An 8,634-nucleotide genomic window follows, 5' to 3' on the forward strand; every position below is an offset into this window, starting at 1 on the left:
CTGGGAAGTGTAGTGCGCTAAGGATGCTGGGAGTTCCCCTCCCGGCGCTACCATTCCCAAAGCGCTTTAGCAATCCCTCCCTCTTCCTGGGGAATCCTGGCAAATACGGCTCTGCGGAAAGAGCAAGGGGGTTCTTGGGGGCGGCCGCTTGCCCACCCCATCGCCCCACGCGGCCTCACCTGCGCAGGCCCCCTTGCGTATGGAAATGTTGTCCAGCGCCACGTCCATATAGGGGTTGCTTCCCCGGACCACCTCGAAAACGACCTGCGCCAAAGCAAAGGGGTCAGTCGAGGGCGAGGAGGCGGCTTTGCCTGCCCCCGACTCCCGCTCTTCCTGTCACCCCCATGAGGACTAGCGTCCTGCTTTGCTTCAAGGAGAGGACCGTAGTTCGGCAGCAGAGCTTTGCGTAGAGAAGGGTCCCAGGTTGGCACCTCCTGGCCGGGCTGGGAGATGCCCGTCTCTGAAACCCTGGAGATCTACTACTGCTGGTCAGTGGAGACCGTCCTGAGCTTGCCCGTGGCCCATCGGCTGGACGGGAGTCAGGTGAGATCACTTTGCCCCACCTGTGCCCTCTCGACAGCCGGGATCTGCGGAACTGGCACTGCCACAGGTGCCAAGCAACAGCTAGTCTGCGTCCACAAGAAATCCGTCTGCACCTTGGAACTCCCTGCCTGTGGATATCATGCAAGGGCCTTGGCGAGACTTTTTTCAGCGCCTGCTGAAAACGTTTTTGTTTAGACAAACCTGCCCAGCTATCTAAAAATGCTGATGTGTTTTTTGTTGTTGTTGTTGTGATAATAATAATAATAATAATAATAATAATAATAATAATAATAATAATAATTTATTATTTGTACCTTGCCCATCTGGCTTGGTTTCCCCAGCCACTCTGGGCAGCTTCCAACAAAGATGAAAAATACATTAAAATGTCACACATTAAAAACTTCCCTGAACAGGGCTGCCTTCAGATTATTATTATTGTTACAGTGGTACCCTGCAAGACAAACGCTTCGGAAGACGAAAAACTCGCTAGACGAAGGAGTTTTTCGTTTTCTTAGCCGCTTCGCAAGACGCATTTCCCTATGGGCTTGCTTCGCAAAACGAAGCTTGCCCCGCAAGCTCCGGGGATAGCGAGGAAGCGCAGCGCGTCTTCCCCGCTGTCCCCGGACCTCTTTTGAAGCAAGGGGTGGCGGGGAGAAGATCGCTTCTCCCCGTTGCCAGCCCCGCAATCTCCGGGGACAGAGGGGAAGGCGCGCGGGCCTTCCCCTCTCTCCCTGGACCCTTTTTGAACCAAGGGGCAGCAACGGGGAGAAGCAATCTTCTCCCCTCCGCCCCTTGCTTCAAAAGAGGGGACAGAAGGGAAGGCGCGCGCACCTTCCCCTCTGTCCCCGGAGATTGTGGGGCAGGCAACGGGGAGAAGCAATCTTCTCCCCGCCACCCCTTGCTTTAAACAGGTCCGGGGACAGAGGGGAAGGTGCGCGGCGCTTCCCCTCTGTCCCCAGACGGTCTCCATAGGAACGCATTGATTGATTTTCAATGCATTCCTATGGGAAACTGTGCTTCGCAAGACGAAAAACTCGCAAGTAGAAAAAACTTGCGGAACGAATTAATTTCGTCTTGCAAGGCACCACTTTATTATTAGTAGTATTTATATACCACCCTGTACCTGGAGGTCTCAGGGTGCTTCACAGAACAAAAGTTTATTGTTGCTTTAATGCTTTTTAATCTTTCAATCGCTCATACTAATAATTCCATGCAGCATTATTAATGTTATGATTATCATCATCATCATCATCATCATCATCATCATTATTATTATTATTATTATCATTAACATCATCATATCATTATCATCTGTGCTTTTTTTCTGGTGTACGCATATCCCTAAACATTTTGTGAATCTAAGTTTGGCCTCAGTGAGGGGCGGTATTTCAGTATGAGTAGGAAAATGACAGTACCCTTAACATCTTTTTTAGAAGAAAAAGCACTATCCTTATTATCATCGTCATTATTTTCTGGTATTACGTTCTATGATCTATTCATTGTGCAAACATACATCATAAAACATTAACACATGAAGCATGACATGACTGACAAAAAACGGGCCATGGCGGTAAATGCAAAACAGATTACTGTACGGTCCCTAATAGTGAGGTGATTACAGTGAACCAGTTCAAAGGATTCTGCAGTAAATCAACTCGGAAAACCCAGAGCAAGCGAAATATTACTGCCTGCTTATCTGTGCCACATCGCAACATATGCTGTAGATATTTTTTATCCATGTGTCCTTTAATTTGCATATTTAATAAAATCACACCATACAGTGTACAAATTGTCTTGTTCTTTCCCTTCCAACCTTCAATTTTTGTGTCAACTTTTCCATTACGTCTGTTTGCCTGACTATATCATAGTCAGTGATGGCTATTCATTAATTGCAAAGTTCTCAAAGATCCGGCTATACCCGTTATCAGCTGCTGTTATTAAATGTGTTATTAATTCCTTATTATTATGGTGCTGCTTTTGACCTTGAAAGCCCTTCACGGCCTAGGACCCTCGTACCTACGGGACCGCCTCTCCTGGTATGCCCCACAGAGAGCCTCAAGGTCCATATATAGCAACACCCTAGAGGTCCTGGGCTCTAAGAAAGTCAGATTAGCCTCAACCAGAGCCAGGGCCTTTTCAGCACTGGCTCCGACCTGGTGGAACGCTCTGTCTCATGAGACCAGGGCCCTGCAGGATCTGATTTCTTTCCGCAGGGCCTGTAAAACAGAGTTGTTCCGCCTGGCCTTTGGCTTGGAGCCAATTTGATTCCCTCCCTCTCTTTCTTTTTTCCTTTCCTTACAACTAATCCAGAATGCGGCAGCTAGACTGGTGACTGGGAGCGGCTGCCGAGACCACATAACACTGGTCTTGAAAGACCTGCATTGGCTCCCAGTACATTTCCGAGCACAATTCAAAGTGTTGGTGCTGACCTTTAAAGCCCTAAACGGCCTCGGTCCAGTATACCTGAAGGAGCGTCTCCACCCCCATCATCCAGCCCGGACACTGAGGTCCAGCGCCGAGGGCCTTCTGGTGGTTCCCTCATTGCGAGAAGCAAAGCTACAGGGAACCAGGCAGAGGGCCTTCTCGGTGGTGGCGCCCGCCCTGTGGAACACCCTCCCACCAGATGTCAAGGCGATAAACAACTACCTGACATTCAGGAGACATCTTAAGGCAGCCCTGTTCAGGGAAGTTTTTAACGTGTGATATTTTACTGTATTTTTGGTTTTTATGGAAGCCGCCCAGAGTGGCTGGGGAGGCCCAGCCAGATGGGCAGGGTATAAATAATAAATTATTATTATTATTATTATTATTATTATTATTATCATTATTATTATTATTATTATTATTTCCTTCTCCTCCTGCGTGGAGGCTACATTTTAATATTTTAATGTTGTATTTTAATTTTGTTTTTAAGTTGTAATCATTCAACTTGTTTTTATTATTGCTTGTAAGCCACTCTGAGCCCGGCCTTGGCTGGGGAGGGCGGGGCATAAATAAAAATTATTATTATTATTGTTGTTGTTATTATTATTATTATTATTATTATTATTATTATTATTATTATTTCTTAAGTGGTCCATATCTGCAATATATATCAGTTAAGTCAGGTCAAAGCTGGGTTTATATTCCTTTGGTTAAACCGCTTTGAGGTTTTCTTGTTTCCCAATCAAGCGGTATATAAATCTTGCCAAGCGAACTTTTTGAGTCCAGGTCCCTTTGCCTTTCCTCCTGGCTCTTCCCCCCCCCCACTCACCTTACTGGGTTGGGGTCCCCCGTAGGGCACCGTCACAGACCCCAAGAGCCAGGCGGGGCTTTGGATCCCGGTCCTACTCCAGAGGAGGGTGCTGGGGCCCCACGGCCCGTGCGCCAGAACCCGGAGCTGCGTGTCGACTTCCACGATGCCGTGCATGTAGTAGTAGAATTCCACGCAGGCGTCGGTGTCCGTGCAGAAGCCCCGGCTGGACAGACGCGTGACCTGGCCTGGCTTCGTGCAACCAGCTTCCACGTAGATGTAGTGGCCCTCTGGGGGAAGAGAAGGGGGGCAAGGGGGCAGCCCCCCCGCCCCAATCACTCTCTTGACCATTGAGCCTGTTGCAGGAATTTATGTATAGGTTGGGGGGGTTGCCCCTCCAGCAGATATCAGGCACCTGCAGCCCACTACCAAAACCAGCACAATCGCTTTTGTGATTTGTCCCCACAAAACACTTCATCACAGTTTCTTCCTGCCTATTCAAAGGGCCTTTGCTGCACAATACCAAATGTAAGAATTCACTGATCAATGGATCTCTGTACTGGCTCACTGGGAAAACTTCAGAAATTCATCTAGACCTGTGAGCTCAGCTACTCAGCAGCCCCTCTGCCTGAGTGATCATCCCTGGCATCCTGATACCTGAATGCCAGACAGGTAGCCATTCCAGAAGTAACAAAAGGGCACTATTAACTTGGCTGGGAAACAGGGAAATGTAAATATCTCTTTAACTGGATATGGAACAACTGATTGGTTCCAAATTGGGAAAGGAGTACGGCAAGGCTGTATATTGTCTCCCTGCTTATTTAACTTATATGCAGAATTCATCATGCGAAAGGCTGGGCTGGATGAATCCCAAGCCGGAATTAAGATTGCCGGAAGAAATATCAACAACCTCAGATATGCAGATGACACAACCTTGATGGCAGAAAGTGAAGAGGAATTAAAGAACCTTTTAATGAGGGTGAAAGAGGAGAGCGCAAAATATGGTCTGAAGCTCAACATCAAAAAAACGAAGATCATGGCCACTGGTCCCATCCCCTCCTGGCAAACAGAAGGGGAAGAAATGGAGGCAGTGAGAGATTTTACTTTCTTGGGCTCCATGATCACTGCAGATGGTGACAGCAGTCACGAAATTAAAAGACGCCTGCTCCTTGGGAGAAAGGCGATGGCAAACCTAGACAACATCTTAAAAAGCAGAGACATCACCTTGCCAACAAAGGTCCGTATAGTAAAAGCCATGGTTTTCCCAGTAGTGATGTATGGAAGTGAGAGCTGGAGCATAAAGAAGGCTGATCGCCGAAGAATTGATGCTTTTGAATTATGGTGCTGGAGGAGACTCTTGAGAGTCCCATGGACTGCAAGAAGATCAAACCTCTCCATTCTGAAGGAAATCAGCCCTGGGTGCTCACTGGAAGGACAGATCCTGAAGCTGAGGCTCCAATACTTTGGCCACCTCATGAGAAGAGAGGACTCCCTGGAAAAGACCCTGATGTTGGGAAAGATGGAGAGCGCAAGGAGAAGGGGACGACAGAGAATGAGATGGTTGGATGGTGTTCTTGAAGCTACTAGCATGAGTTTGATCTAACTGCGGGAGGCAGTGGAAGACAGGAGGGCCTGGCGTGCTCTGGTCCAGGGGGTCACGAAGAGGCAGACACGACTAAACGACTAAACAACAACAACAAATATCTCTTTTGTTACACTTGATGGGTGTTTGGTGGAGGGCAAGGAGAACCATGGGACAGGGTCTAGGATGCTCAGATTACGGCCACCAGACCTCCCCTTTCATGATGTATGAGTGATGGAGTTGAGGGGGGGAACATGAGGATTAGCAACTAATAAAAGTTTGGGTTCTCTTTTGTTTGGGGCTTCCACCTTGTTCCACCTGGTGGCAGGTGGGAGTCCTGTTGCGACAGTCTTCAATCAAGACCAAGCCAACTGGCTGCTGTTTTGCTCTGGGATTCCTGGCTAGTGTCCTTGTTTTTTGTCCAAGGGAGCCCTCAGATTTCTCCGTCAACAAGCCCAGGGGCAAAACCCACATCCGCCAAGTCATATAGGGGAGCTGGGCTTGTTCAGCCTTGAGAAGAGGAGACCGAGAGGTGATAGGACGGCCGCCTTTAAATATCTGAAAGGGGCGTCACATGGAAGATGGAGAGAGCTTGTTCCCTGGTTAAACTTTCTGACGGTAAGAGCTGTTTGGCAGTGGAATTTAAGCAAAGGTTGGATGGCCACTTGTCAGGGATTCTTTAGTTGCGATTCCTGCATTGCAGGGGGTTGGACTAGATGACTCTCGTGGGTCCCTTCTCCCCCCCCTCCGTAACACTTCCAACCCTACAATTCTATCATTCTATGTGCCAACTGGGACAAGCTGGTGGGGAGAGAAGCCTGAAGTCCCTTGAACCCTGACGTGTGTGATGGCCTGGGACTTGGGCTTGGAGCCAGAGGAGTCTCAGTCCGCACCGGATCCTTTGCCCCAGGCAGCATCTGAACCAAGTCTGGGGCCTGATCCTGAAGAGTCCCTGTCTGCACAGGTTCCCCTGCAATAAGCACCAGCTGGGCCGAGTCAGGGGCCTGATCCTGCCCTGGCTCCAGATGCGGGGATGACCTCGTTGCCTTCAGCTGGACCATCACTTACAGCTGCTCCACTACCGGTTTGGTCAGGGGAGCCTGAGGCGGCCTCTGGGTCTAGTCACCCACCAACGTCTCCCCAAATGCAGAGACTAAGGTCTGAGAGAAGGAGAGACCTGAGCAGTGGCGTAGCGTGGGGGGTGCCAGGGGTGCCTGCCGCACCGGGCGCAACATTTGGGGGGCACGTTTGGCCGGCCCTCCTCGAGGAAGCAGGAACCCCACTGTCCTCGGACCACCTCCGAAGGCTGGCGGTGGGGCGGAGAGACCTCCTCCTGCCGCCAGCCTTAGGAAGGCTGCTCCGAAGCCTGGCGGTGGGGCGGAGACACCTTCTCCCCGCGCCAGCCTTCGGAAGGCTGCTCCGAAGCCTGGTGGTGGGGCGGAGAGACCTTCTCCCCGCGCCAGCCTTCGGAAGGATGCTCCGAAGGCTGGCGGTGGGGCGGAGAGACCTTCTCCCCGCGCCAGCCTTCGGAAGGCTGCTCCGAAGCCTGGCGGTGGGGCAGAGAGACCTCCTCCCGCCGCCAGGCTTTGGATGGCTGTCCTGAAGACTTGTGGTGGGAGCAGTGGCGTAGCGTGGGGGGTGCAGGGGGGCCTGCTGCACCTGGCACAACATCTGGGGGGGCGCGGAAGAGACTCGAGTGCTAAAATCCACGGGTTAGGGGGCGCAAATTACTTGCCTTGCCCCGGGTTAGGGGGCGCAAATTACTTGCCTTGCCCCAGGTGCTGAGAACCCACGCTACGCCACTGGACCTGAGTACTTGCAGGAGGAGTGCTCGCTTTCAGGCAAAACAGGGAAGTGAGTCAGATCAGGACCGGCCGTTACCCGACAGAGATAAAAGGCTGTTGGACCCCACCTCAGGTTGCGGGAGCAATGTTGCTGTTTGCCGGAACCTGCCTGTGATCCTGTGCCTGACCTCGCCTGGTTTCCTGCCTCGTGTCCTGTCGGACTGACACCTCGTGGAACCCTTGGATTCGGGACCAGACCTGGACCGCGTTGCTCGGGTTACCCCCGGGCCCAGCACAGCGTGGCTTCTATGTGGGGCCTTCCTGGGCCCAGCCCACCCCTCGCCCTCCTTGGCTCCTTACTGCCGTCGGGATAGTCGCCTGGAGGCCCTGTCTCTTCTGTCGGCGTGTGCCCCTTTGCCCACGTCCAGTTCGCCTCGTTGTTGTTGGGCTGCAGCCAGCCGCAGAACGGGTCCGCTGCGTCGTTGAAGTTGCACTCGGCGAAAGTCTCTGAGGGCGAGGAGCACGTGAGGTGAGCGACCCCCAGTTCGCCTCTCCCGCCTGCCCGCCCAACTCTCTCACCCTCCCCACATCCGCCTCCCCTCCTTGCCTAGAGATGACCGGGGCGGATTTTACCTTCGCAGGGCGAGATCCTCACGCTGTCCACTGCGATGCCAGGCTTCCCTGCATAGGTGCCTTCGATGATGAACTAGGAGAGGGAGGACAAGGGTGACCACCAGAGAGGCCCATGGCCAGCCCCTCCATGCCACAGTCACGTTTTCCTAGTTTGTTTTTTTTATAATCATATTTATTAAAATTTCCAATAATAACAAAATAGGAAAATAAGAAAGATAAAGGAAAGAAAGAAAAAGAGAAACTAACTTAGACCCTTCTTTTCATAACCTTCTTTCTGGGACTTCCTCCTTCCCCTCCCGATTGTATTCCCCTTTATCTAAGTTGGTTCCACAAGTTCACATCCCCAATTAAACCTAATATATTATACTCATAAACCAATTTAAATTTACACCATCTTAGCATCACTCCTCGTCTTATAATAGAACAAAATTTTCCCCAAGATCCGCTCTCATTTCTTCCACGAGTTCCCCCTTTCTAAAAAAAAAGAAAAAACAGAAACGTAAAATATCAAAGTTATAAAGAATATAAGATAGAAAGTATAGAGAAATTCAAAAAGTTGGTTACAAAGCCTTTGGATTCTAAGGTTCCCCCTCCCTTCCCCGGTTTTGATTCCCCATGTCCATTTGTCTGTATGTTGTCGGCCTGGAGATCTTAAGTCCACAGCCAAATTTATCTCAGTCCATCATGCTGTTTTCTTCGGATTTGATTGTCTTAATGATGTTTAACGTCGAAAATCCAATCTAATAGAGGCCTTTAATTTTCTTTAATCTTTTGTTGCTCCTCCCATTATTCTTTCCGTGTCGTATTCAGTCATCTACTCTTTTATTTCTTGGTTTCTCAGGTTTCTGTCTTGTTCAGCT

This window comes from Podarcis vaucheri (genome assembly GCF_965113315.1).
Source record: "Podarcis vaucheri genome assembly, chromosome: 13".
Classification (NCBI taxonomy): Eukaryota; Metazoa; Chordata; class Lepidosauria; order Squamata; family Lacertidae; genus Podarcis; species Podarcis vaucheri.